Consider the following 13263-nt stretch of genomic DNA (forward strand, 5'->3'; position numbering starts at 1 on the left):
TTTACACTGATGATTTTGAAAAATACTGAAAATAACTTCTGTGTTTTCTGACTATTATTATTAAAATGTGAGATGCGACAATCTAAATATTGAGCCTTGAACGAGAATCTTATTATTTTTACTTTAGATAAGAGATAATCTTACCGAATCTGTTCTGTCTTTTGAAATAAATTTTACAATAAAAATTTAATGAAATTTGACTAAAAACTAAATCACTGTTTTATGCCATGAAAATTTAAATATGGTATGAACAATGATATGGAAAGTATCCACCAAAACGAATTGGTTGAATAGAATGCAGCGACAGGTAACCATACGGCTTTAAACAAAGAACAAAACACATATCTTAAGGTAAGCTATGAATATTAAAATCATAAATCTGTCCTTATTTCTTTTGGTATCAACATCAAAGAAAACGAAGAAAAAGTGCTCTCATTATACTGGATACCTAAATTACACAAAACTCCATATAAAGAACGATACATAGCTGGGTCTTCAAAATGTTCGACTAAACATCTTTCTAAAGTACTGACTACTACATTTTCTACAGTTTAAGATGGACTTCAAAAATATTGTGAGGAGATATATTCTACCAGTGGTGTTAACCAGATGTGGATTCTCAAAAATTCGAAAGATCTACTGGTTAACCTTAAATCACAATCTTTGCAATTTTGCAGCAACATAAAAACTTTAGATTTTTCTACGCTATATACTTCTATTCCCCATGCTCAGTTGAAAGATCGACTTCACCATCTCATAAAACAGATTTTTTTCTATAAAAATGGGAATCGTAGATACAAATTTCTTGTTTTGGGTTACAATAGTTCATATTTTGTGAAAAATCACACTGAATCTTCCCGAAAATATACTGAGGATGATATTATCAAAATGCTGGACTTTTTGATCGACAATATATTTGTTGAGTTTGGAAAATTTATATTTCAACAGATAGTCGATATTCCAATGGGTACTAATTGTGCACCCCTGCTGACTGATTTGTTTTTGTACTCGTATGAAGCAGAATTCATTCAAAACCTTCTAAAAGACAAAAAGAAAAAGCACGTTGCGAAATTCTTTAATTTTACTTTCCGATATATTGATGATGTTCTATCAAAGAATAACCCATACTTCAGCCAATACTTACATCTCATATATCCCAGTGAACTTGAAATTAAGGATACTACTGACACTAGATGGACTGCTTCATACCTTGATTTTTCCTCAATATTGACGTAGATGGACGACTTCACACCAAAATCTATGATAAACGGGACGATTTCAACTTCCCAATTATCAATTTCCCATTTCTCAGCAGTAACATACCCTCTGCCCCTTTGTATGGTGTTTACATATAACAATTGTTATTCACGTGCTTGTTCACACTATACGAACTTCATAAACAGGAGTGTGCTCCTTACGCAGAAACTGCTCCAACAGAGTTATGAGGAGGACAGATTAAAATTGACACTCCGTAAATTTTTTGGAATTTTGGATCCTCAATGCTCTTCAACTTTTTACTTGTTTGGCTTTATAAATATTTTGATTTGAGCGTCACTGATGAGTCTTATATAGACGAAACGCGCGTCTGGCGTACTAAATTATAATCCTGGTACCTTTGATAACTATTTACACCACTGGGTCGATGCCACTGCTGGTGGACGTTTCGTCCCCGAGGGTATCACCAGCCCAGTAGTCAACACTTCGGTGTTGACATGAATATCAATAATGTGGTAATTTTTATAAATTTCCTGTTTACTAAACTTTGAATTTTTCGAAAAACTAAGGATTTTCTTATTCCAGGCATAGATTACCTTAGCCGTATTTGGCACAATTTTTTGGAATTTTGTATCCTCAATGCTCTTCAACTTTTTACTTGTTTGGCTTTATAAATATTTTGATTTGAGCGTCACTGATGAGTCTTATATAGACGAAACGCGCGTCTGGCGTACTAAATTATAATCCTGGTACCTTTGATAACTATTTACACCACTGGGTCGATGCCACTGCTGGTGGACGTTTCGTCCCCGAGGGTATCACCAGCCCAGTAGTCAACACTTCGGTGTTGACATGAATATCAATAATGTGGTCATTTTTATAAATTTCCTGTTTACTAAACTTTGAATTTTTCGAAAAACTAAGGATTTTCTTATTCCAGGCATAGATTACCTTAGCCGTATTTGGCACAATTTTTTGGAATTTTGGATCCTCAATGCTCTTCAACTTTTTACTTGTTTGGCTTTATAAATATTTTGATTTGAGCGTCACTGATGAGTCTTATATAGACGAAACGCGCGTCTGGCGTACTAAATTATAATCCTGGTACCTTTGATAACTATTATGGACACGAGTGTAAGCTCACATTGCGATAAGACGTGTCACGGTACTTGTTTAACCCAAATTTATGACTTTGGTTTTGATGTTATGTTTGTTATTCTCGTGGGATTTTGTCTGATGCTTGGTCCGTTTCTATGTGTGTGTTGTGTAGTTGTTCTCCTCTTATATTTAATGCGTTTCCCTCGGGTTTAGTTTGTTACCTCGATTTTGTTTTTTGTCCATGGATATATAAGTTTTGAACAGCGGTATACTACTGTTGCCTTTATTTATACAAACAACCGCCTAATTAATGCTAAAACAATTATAGCAGGTGAAAGGTTCGGTATTTTCGTCACTTGGCGTGCGCCATCTGCCTTCAACTGTTTGTTAAAAAGGTCTTCTGTTCTACAGCTTGACCAATTGAAACTTCGGATTTTATTTATTGAAATGACAATTTTTTAAATATATAGGAAGACTGAATAAACCAATAATTTTCAATTAAAAAAAACTGTCAAAAAAAGTTGATGATGCAAACAAAACTAAAAAAATAAATCACATAAAAATACGTCAATAGCAAGTTGGTACCAAATTTAGGCTGATTAAGAAAATGTGGAAATTTTGTAAATTTAGTTTTACATTAGAACATAATTGTCATCCTTTATAAAACAAATCGACCAAATAAATCTAAAAAAATCTGAAAATGAACGATTTGCTTCGAAGATTGGAATTAGAAATTATCTTCTAAAGTTGTTGGTGATAACCAAATCAGACGTTAAATGACGACACTATTTTATCAAATAAACTCATCATAGATGCCAGGATTAAATTTTGTATATACGCGAGACGTGCGTTTCGTCTACAAAAGACTCACCAGTGACGCTCTAATCCAAAAAAGTTAAAATAATCCAAATTAAGTACAAAATTGAAGAGCATTTAAGACCAACATTCCTAAAAGGTTTTTTTTCCAAAAGCTAAGGTAAGCTTTTCCTGAGGTAGAAAAGCATTACATTTGTATTTAAAAAAATTGAAAAGTTTTGTAAACAGTTGATTTATAAAATATGACCATATCAATGATAATTCATGTCAGCACATAAGTGCTGACTACTGGGCTGTTGATACCCTCGTGGAATTAAATAAAAGGAATATTTGAAAAACATTATAACAGTTAAATAAAAATATTGTGAAAATAAGAAACGTCCCTTTGACATCAAATTGTGGTTAATGATACCTGTATTGTTTCCATGAAAATAAAGATTGCGAACAATAGCATAAGTATGACAAATACTACTCGTAATTTAAAAATAATTTCTGCAGACTTGTGACAAAATAAAATATCACCAAAAAGATGAAGAACAATAATGTCATCTCCACGTTTCCTTATATTTCATTACCCCTACATTTCATCAGTGATGTGGCCTGTATAGACCTTATAGGAAATGCAAGTGTTGTACAAGTTTTGTAGGTTGTGAGGTCAAGAATCGCAGATTCTGAGGTCCAGTGTTGCACTACTCCGAATAACGATACATTCTATTGTAACTGAAAAACTTGGACGCGATTTGACACAAAATTAAAGTGACTGCATTTCAACTATGTTCCAACCTCTTTAATCGACGAATCAAAGGAATAAAAATAGGAAGTTGCATGAACTCCAAAATATGCTTGACCAGATGTGTCGACAGGGTAAAAATCTTCCATATGCACGAATTTTCCGCCATGAAAATTCACACCCAGTAAAATTTCACAATCGGGAATAGGACACACAAGAGATCAAACGACTAGGTCGGTTTCAAAAGATCTAAGACCACGAAAACATGTTCTTAATGGGTTTTGATTCCAACACATCGTGTTAAACTAAAGATATTTAAATATTGTATGATAAGTATTAATTTGTTGGTAATCGACATGAAAAAAACTAAAACATATTATAATTCTTGCAATACTTGAAACTGTTTCTTGACGTCACAAGAGCCAATTCATACTCAGATGGAATATACATTCAAAGGTTCATATGAACGTTCATTGTGGTCTTAAATACACCAAATCTGTAAATAAATTCGTCATAGATACCAGGATTGAAACTTTACATTTACGGCAGACGCCCCTTTCGTTTACAAAAGACTCATCAGTGACGCTCGAATCAACTTTTTTTTTAAAAAGGCTTAATAATATTGAAATGTAAGTTTTATTGATAATAACACATAACATATATAAAGGTTAAGGATAAACACAGATATTGCTTCTTTCATTTTTGACAAAAACCCTCTGAAAAGTGACATTGTTTGGCATATTTGATAGATATTTCATATTTTAGCTTGAATTGGATCGTTATTAATAAGTAAATCAGTAAGAGTCTTTCACATAAACTAATTGAAACACAAACAGAGTCCAAAATCTTTCGTCAGATGAACTTGAAATTTGAGGCCATAATCGGCCCTTACCGGACCTCCTCCGAGTCTATTTCTCAAGACCTACTAGGAACATGTCTACTATATTCGATACTAGAAATACTAAGATGGTTGTCCTTGTGACAGATAGGGTTCTTCTTTCCTTTATATCCTATTTCATTATCTATTAAAAAAACTTACTTCCAGAGTTGTCGTAAATTTAAGTTACAACCATACGCTTACCACTAGTGATTGTTGAAACAGCTATTTAGATCATAACAAAATATGACTTTGGTGAAAACGGAAAGGATCATAACATTTTTGTCTGGGATGTTTTGGCTTTTATTAAGGAACATCAACTGTGTGAAGTGAACATGTCGAGTGCTCCTCTTCATTACTTAACTGTTGATTTTTTTTCTTTTCAAGATCGTTGCAAATACAGTTTAATTGCAGGGAAACTATTAGCATCTTTAGAGACGTGTGTAGGTAGATGCATGCAACATTAGTAAATAATATAGGTACATAACCTTCTTAACATTTTTTAATATTAATTTTCTAATGTCACCCTGATTATAATACACATCCTGGCTCACAAACGCCGTGTACCTTTAATATAACCCAAGTTTTAATGAAGTTCTTGTTGCTCACTCTGTAGTTTTCTCCTGAGTTGTAATTTTTTAACTGTTGTTTGTTGGTATTTTTCTTTCTTACCCATATCCCGTTTTCATTTTATTTTCGGTTTATGACTTTGATCGTCCCTTTTGTATCTTTATGCTCTCTTTCACAATAAATGAGGGCTGAAATTTTATTTGCTGATTTAATAATTACAAGAAAAGAATATTTAACTAAGTGTTATCAGATCCTTTTTCGCATAGCTACTACACATGATATTTATTTTATTCAGAATGTTCGGGTGTGAACATGTGTACCTTTTCGGTGCTATGAAAGGAACTGGACATACATTGAATATTTGTGATACAATTTGTGTTCATGACTTTGTTTGTTTACCCAACCTATAATCTTAAATGCGAGTTCAAATGTTTCTTATCTACTAGAACGTAAATGCAATATTAAGTTCATCATTATCATCCTACCAAAAGAATCAATGCATTACCTACTTTAGAACAAAGTAAAACTGAATAATAAATATTCGCAGGTAGAAGGTGTCTCAATTTTTGAACATCAGCGTGGTTTTTTTTTTACATTTTGAATAGATGATGAAGATATTTGATAGGAATCACAACTGTGTCTACGTTTGCGATTTAAACCTCGTTGGTCGACATAGTTTTGTAAATAATAGGATTAAACGACTTTTCAAAGCCATTTTTGGGATTTATAAATTCTGATTAAAACAAATATCTACCAAAACTGGCATTAACATTCAAATGAATATTTTGTGTTTATTATTCAATTAAACGATTATTGCGAAGTGAAAATAAATATTTTTTAAGTCGAGTCAGACTGTATTACTTTCGCTGCCTTCTTTCAGACTAGTTTAAATACAGCCTTACACAAATACACACCGCACCAACTCGTGAAGGAAACCTCCTAGATCTTGTATTTGTAACTAACCCAACGCTTTTCAAATCTTTGAAAAACGTGCCAGGTATATCAGACAAAGAAATTAGCATCTCTGACCTGGAAACAAAAGTCAACCAAGATATTGCTACATATACAAGACGGCAAAATGGGACCAAATTAGTATAGACCTAAAACACACGTTAGAAAAAGTTAAAAGAAAAATACCAACAAGGAGCTGGATACCTTAAAGATCCATCTGTTAAACCCCAAGAACACAAACACCCCTAAAAAAGAAATAAGATCGGGAAAAAACATCCCATGGATCAATCAAACATAAAGAGAGAAAACGATAAAGAAAAATTAGAGGCTATACAAACTAGCCAAATTAATAATTTAAAAAATGAAACAATTACAGGTCTTTCAAAGGGAATGCACATTAAAATTTAGTTTCAGAGAGGTACGAGTCCAATGCCAGAAGATGTAACACAAGAAAATAAACAAAATGACATTTATACATAAATAACAACAGACTACTAGCAGTTAACTGACATGCCAGTCCCAGACCCCAATTAAACTGATTGAAAGATTATGTCTTCATCATATGAATATCAGGCACAATCCTCCCGTTAGGGGTTAAGTATCATATCATCATAAGATATATGAGAAGAACATAACCCGTGTCATGCCAACAACTGGTTTTTAAATAAATGTGTTTAGTTCCGATGCAAAGACCCTATAAGTGAATCTATGTTAAAGCCAAAATATGCAATCTGTAAAGTCCTGACAACAGTATCGTAAATACATCCCTAGAAAATAAATCGACGTAGCCATAGACTACTTCAAGGAACTTGATACAGTACCATATAACAAACTACTTGTTGTCTCATTGGCAATTATACCACATCTTTTTTTTTATACGTAATAAACTTGATGACCAATGTGGAATAAAAGGAACTACACACAAAATGACAACCAACTTTCTTAACTGTCAGATCAATGCACAATGGTGGAAGGGGAAACACCCAGCAACACATCAGTTGACTCTAATGTACCCAAGGACACTGTCGTAGAACCAGTCCTGTTTCTGTGACATTTAAACGACCTGCCAGACAGCGCAACATCGTCAGTAAGACTATTTTCAGACGATTACCTGTTATGCAGATATACAGAACAATTAAAACTGACCAAAACAAACTCCAACTACAATTCGATTTAATCAACTAAAAATGTCGGCTTGTAAATGCGGGAAGCGATTCAGTATAAAAAAATGCTACCTCTTATCCATCAATAAAAACAGACAAATTTTATACACTTAATAAACACGTCATACTACAAGAGGTTCAAGAGAACCTATACTTAGAACTCTTTAATGACCTGCAATGGAGTATCCACATAAACAACATTATCAAGAAAGCTAACTCCACCTTGGGCTTTCTTATGAGGAATTTGAGGAACATACCAGAAACATTTTGAAAAGCAGCGTGTATATCCCTAGTAAGATCTACACTTGAATATCGCCAAACATTTGGAACCATTTATGAAAGGTGATATAGACAAGTTAGAACGTATTGAAAACAGAGACATGCGATTTATAAAGAGAAAAAAAAATACAGGAGAGAAACAGATTTCATCACCAACATGAGACACCACCTTGAAATGGAGACGATGAAGGAAAGAAGTCACAGCCTCCGTCTGATCATGATATACAAGGTGGTTGATGGTCTGGTGCGGTCTCTTTCAGCCGAAATTGTTGTCACACCAGCAAGACCAAAAAAAAAGAAGAATCAAAGCCAAAAACATATTCAAATTGTCAAACAGACAATATTGATCATTGAGCGACAAATAACAAATAACACCAGAGACGTGCAAGACAGCAGTAAGCCAGAATAAAACACCCATTCTTTGTGGAAACAAACATTCACTGGATAAGTTGAGAATGGAAATAAACTGCCAGATAGTTGTGCATGCAGATTAAGTAGAGTCATTCAAGACTTCTCTACAAGAACACGACCTCTAACAACGGCGCTCTTCTTAACCGCGTATACAAGCATAAATAGGATTCTACATGTACCAATACAGGTACAATTTCTATTTACAGTGGTTACAAGAAAAAGATCGGTCAATGCCTTATATCAAAATGTAAACAACGTCAAGAACAACAACCGGAAGTCCTCTCGACCAATTATATCGGCGTATTCTTTAATATTCAAAGCATACAAAAAAAATTATTATAGGATTTAACAACTTTCTAAAGGAAATAAATTATTGTTGTATACACTCGACCATTCACTCCCAAACACATAAACGCTTACATGACTTTTATGATATGATTGTGAATGACTTGGTCAAGTTTATACTCCAATAAATTCCGTTGCAAATGCGTTAAACTTCATTATTCTTTAAATATGGATATAAGGAATTTGATTTATCCACTAATTAAATCTAGCATTTGTAAATTGTAAATTGGTGGCATTGATAGGAACTTGCGCAGGAATATCATATTTTTGGATAACGTCTAAAAACATGCTCCATGAAGTTAGCTACTAGTATTTGAAAAATAAACTGAAAATGTCTTTTTTTAATATTTTCTTTTGTATATAATTTAACTTGAAGATGAACGAGTAGTGAAAAGAATTCTATTTTACGTTGTATTTCCTAATATTCAAATCATATATTAGAATTATCAGACGGTAAACTATTCCAGTGTAAAAAAAAATAACACCCAGTAACAATTAACTTCAATGAGACAACAATGCAATGACAAATTTAACAAAAAGTATCAGCATATAGTATGCAACAAAAGAAAGATATAAATGTATAATTATTTGCATGATTTGCATATAAAGAAATACGTTGATATGATTGGTCAGGAGGGCTTTCGGGAGCGGATTTTGACGTTATTTAGAAGACTGAAACATACTGTCACTACTTCAGTGCTGTAAATAGGAGACTTTTATTGCCAATCAGTGTATTTAAGAATTTAATGCTTCTTTTTGTAAATATATTGGGGTGTAAAAGCGTTGACAGAAGTACATTTTGTATGAAGCGCGGGAAAAGTAACGTCTTGTTTTGCCAAAACGACATCCGATTAATTTTAGTCTCTTCTAATCGATGTCCAAAATCAATAAGGTGATAAATTACCTCACATACACTAATGTATATGTGCATGTATTGAAGGGTTCTTATAACAACTAAATTTTAAACAGTTATACATACTGTCCATGGATTTTTTTCCCCACCTAAATTAGGTTACATGCAGATTGATATATATTCTGATAAAAAGGTAGTCCAATCGATCTGAATTTATAAATGCCATGCTTACGTTAGTGTACGTCAATGAGAAAACAACACAACGACAAAGAAACCAAACGTCATCTAGAGTGCATTTATCAGTCTTCAACAATAGACAAGGAAAAAGTACAGTCAATATTTTTAAGAGTATTATTTCACATCACAGTTTAGAAGAGGTTGAAACTCCCACACTCTTGTGTAGCCCAGCCACAGTATGTATGTGCCTATCTCAGTGCAGGAGCATTTAGTTCAGTAGTTTTATTTGGCGTATGTCTGTTTTGATTTTTTCGGTTTAATTTTTATTTCAAACAGACCATTATTTTTCTAGTCTGAATTGTCAACATTTTTCTTGTAGTGCTTTTAAAAGCCAACTTTACGGTATGAGTTTTTATCATTGATGAAGGCCGTACGCTTGCTGTTACCATTGATATCACAACTTAAATAACGTCGATTTGCGTAACAGACGTCGATTAGAGACTGGACGTCGATCTGAGTCTTACATATATATGTAAAATAATTAAATAACCAGGTACCAGGATTATAATTTAGTACGCCAGACGCGCGTTTCGTCTACATAAGACTCATCAGTGACGCTCAATTTAAACAGTTAAAAAGCCAAACAAGTACAAAGTTGAAGAGCATTGAGGACCCAAAATTCCAAAAAAGTTAAAGAGAATTTGTATGATTAGGAATTATGAAGAGCTTCTTATTTTTCGGGGATTTTGATCAGCGGTATACTTCTGTCGTCTTTATATGCAAACTTTATCGTAATTGTCTGTATAAAAAAGTGACGTTGCTCTCATGTTAACCATCATACTTTATATTCAGCGTGTGAGTGAAATAAAGAGATGAAACGCCAATTAAATCCTTTAAAATATTGTTAATTACTATGAAATCCCTTTCAGAACTATTCGTAATTTATTTGGCCTTTTTAACTTATTTTGAATTCGAGCGTCACTGAAGAGTCTATCGTAGACAATACGCGCGTCTGGCGTTAATACAAAATTTAATACTGGTATCTATGTTGAGGTTTTTTATATAGTACATCATGATTATTTTGATGAAACATATATGTTTGTCAATATGAGTTATGCATTGGAACTGAGTAAGCGATATATGCTCCTGATGACTTTAAGTAATGGAAAAACCCATCCATGACTCGCATAAATATAAAAATCTACTTCGACCTTACACTCCGATATCACTAATCCTTAATATATATGTAGAGGTCAGAAACAAATCCTATAACTTGTAATGGCAAATATTGTAAGGAATTGTTTTATTCTCTTTTTCAATAAATGTTGATAGAGAAAATACAAGCACCCCAAAATAAAGTAGTGGCTAAGTACTTGATTTGGTAATGGAAGAAGAAAAATTCGGTACAAAAATCAATGAAATAGGTGCCCAATAGTACCACATGGTTACAATTATATGAAATGTTGAATAAATGCAATAAAGGTTACGAAACAGAAAAACAGAGAATAGAAAATTAGGTGGCCCCAAGCCTGTGATATATGTTTAATTCCTTGTCATCCCAGAGTTGAACTGAGGGTATTTTACTTGATTAAGATTCCGTAAACGTTTAACAAAATGTTGCTAAATAGTGCAAGAGCAGTTATAAATACAAAAGTAAGAGAAATACACATTGTTGTATACAACCACTTCGTGTCAGTTACATGAAATAACTCCGATCACTACTAACTTGAATTGTCATGTTTATTTGGTCGACGTTCGATTTGTCCTCAAGGTAATACGGGTCCATCCAACTTTCGACTTATTAGTTTGAATTCTCGTTTGATATTTTCCGCATATCTTATACACGTTTTAAAAAGTTTGTGTGTATGTAAGTTTAAGGGGAACGAATTATGTTATGTTTTGTGCAGTTGATTAAGCGTTAACGTATCTAATTTCCACAGAGATTATTAGGGCCTGTAACTTCAATCCGACCCCCACACGAGCGTTTCATCTACAAAAGACTAATAAGATATTAAAGGTACCAGGATTATAATTTAGAACGCCAGACGCGCGTTTTGTTCACATAAGACTCATCAGTAACGCACAAATTAAAATATTTAGAAAGCCAGACAAATACAAATTTGGAGAGCATTGAGGATAAAAAATTCCAAACAGTTGTGCCAAATACGGCTAAGGTAATCTATGCCTGGGTTAAGAAATCCTTAGTTTTTCGAAAAATCTATATTTTTTCAACAGGAAATTTATTAAAATGACCACATTATTGATATTCATGTCAACACCGAAGGGTTGACTACTGGGCTGGTGATACCCTCGTGGACGAAACGTCCACCAGCAGTCGCATCGATCCAAAGGTGAAAATAGTTATCAAAGGTACCAGGATTATAATTTAGTACGCCAGACGCGCATTTCGGCTACATAAGATTCATCAGTAACGCTCAAATCAAATTATTCATAAAGCCAAACAAGTACAAAGTTGAAGATCATTGAGGATAAAAAAAATCCAAAAAGTACAAACCGTGTTTCGATTTTTAGAGCGATTCTATGATTGTAAATCTAGAAAAACGATTCGTTCCCACCAAATTAAAAAAAAATCATCATAGTGCAAGAAGAATTTAATATTTGCGCCAGACGCGCCTAGTTGGTTCTACAAAACAATGATGAATGTCGCTCGAATCAAAAACAGTTTAAAAAAGTCCAATAAAGTATGAAGTTGATGACCATTGAGGATCCCAATTTCCTAAAAGTTTGCCAAAAAAAAAGTAATCTATTCATCAGTATGAAAAGCCTAAGTTTAAAAAAAAAAAAAAATATTGTGAACAGTTACATTATGATTATGACCATATCTGTGATAACTCATGTCAACAACAAACAGGCTGACTACTGGGCTGGTGATAACCCTGGGTAAAAAAAACCATCAACAGTGACATGGACTCTGTGATTATTTTTACCCAGTTTGGCTCAACTAAAAATATATTCCACTGCAAAATATAAAGTTAAACTTGTGTGAATGGCTAATTGCATTTCCCTAACCTCAAATCAAAATGCTTGTTAATCAGAATATCACAAACATAAAATTGATAATAATTTGAATTTACTGCTAATTCACAGAATAAGTAGGGGCTCTTCACTTATTTTTCTAGATAGAATAGTGAAACTGATGATTATGTATCCTTTTTTTTTTATTCTTCGAACTTATTTCAGTCATTACTTGGTTTTTATAAATGATGTAATGTAAGATTACGTTGAAGTAAAACTCATGCAAAATATATGTACGATTTAAATTTTAATCGCAAATCAACTCAAATAACCTTTGAATATTTGATTGCCTCCCTTTAATTATTAGGAAAATCCCACTGAAAACGAAAGTACAAAACAAAAACGTAAAAGCGTAAGGTAAGGTATATTAATGTTTTTTTTTAAATATTGCCCTTATTATCTACAAATATAGGTTTAAATACAAACACATTAAGAGTTAAACACACATTGTAAACTGTGTTCTTTATGAACTATGTCGTCGTGTTCTATGTGTATTTTGACTTCCATTCGACATTTTCGTAAAGTTGGCCGTACACTGACCTATAGTGTTTTACTTTTTTAAATTGTTATTTGGATGGAGAGTTGTCTCATTGGCACTCACATCACATCTTCCTATATCTTATTATTAAAATCGAGACCAACACGTTTTGTTTGTCAGTCTCTATTTTGATTTGTTGTGAGTTATATAATATTGTGTAGAGGGATTAATACAAGTTGCAAAACTTGTTTCCCAATCCACTAT

Source organism: Mytilus trossulus, chromosome 2, assembly GCF_036588685.1.
Source record: "Mytilus trossulus isolate FHL-02 chromosome 2, PNRI_Mtr1.1.1.hap1, whole genome shotgun sequence".
In the NCBI taxonomy this organism is placed as follows: domain Eukaryota; kingdom Metazoa; phylum Mollusca; class Bivalvia; order Mytilida; family Mytilidae; genus Mytilus; species Mytilus trossulus.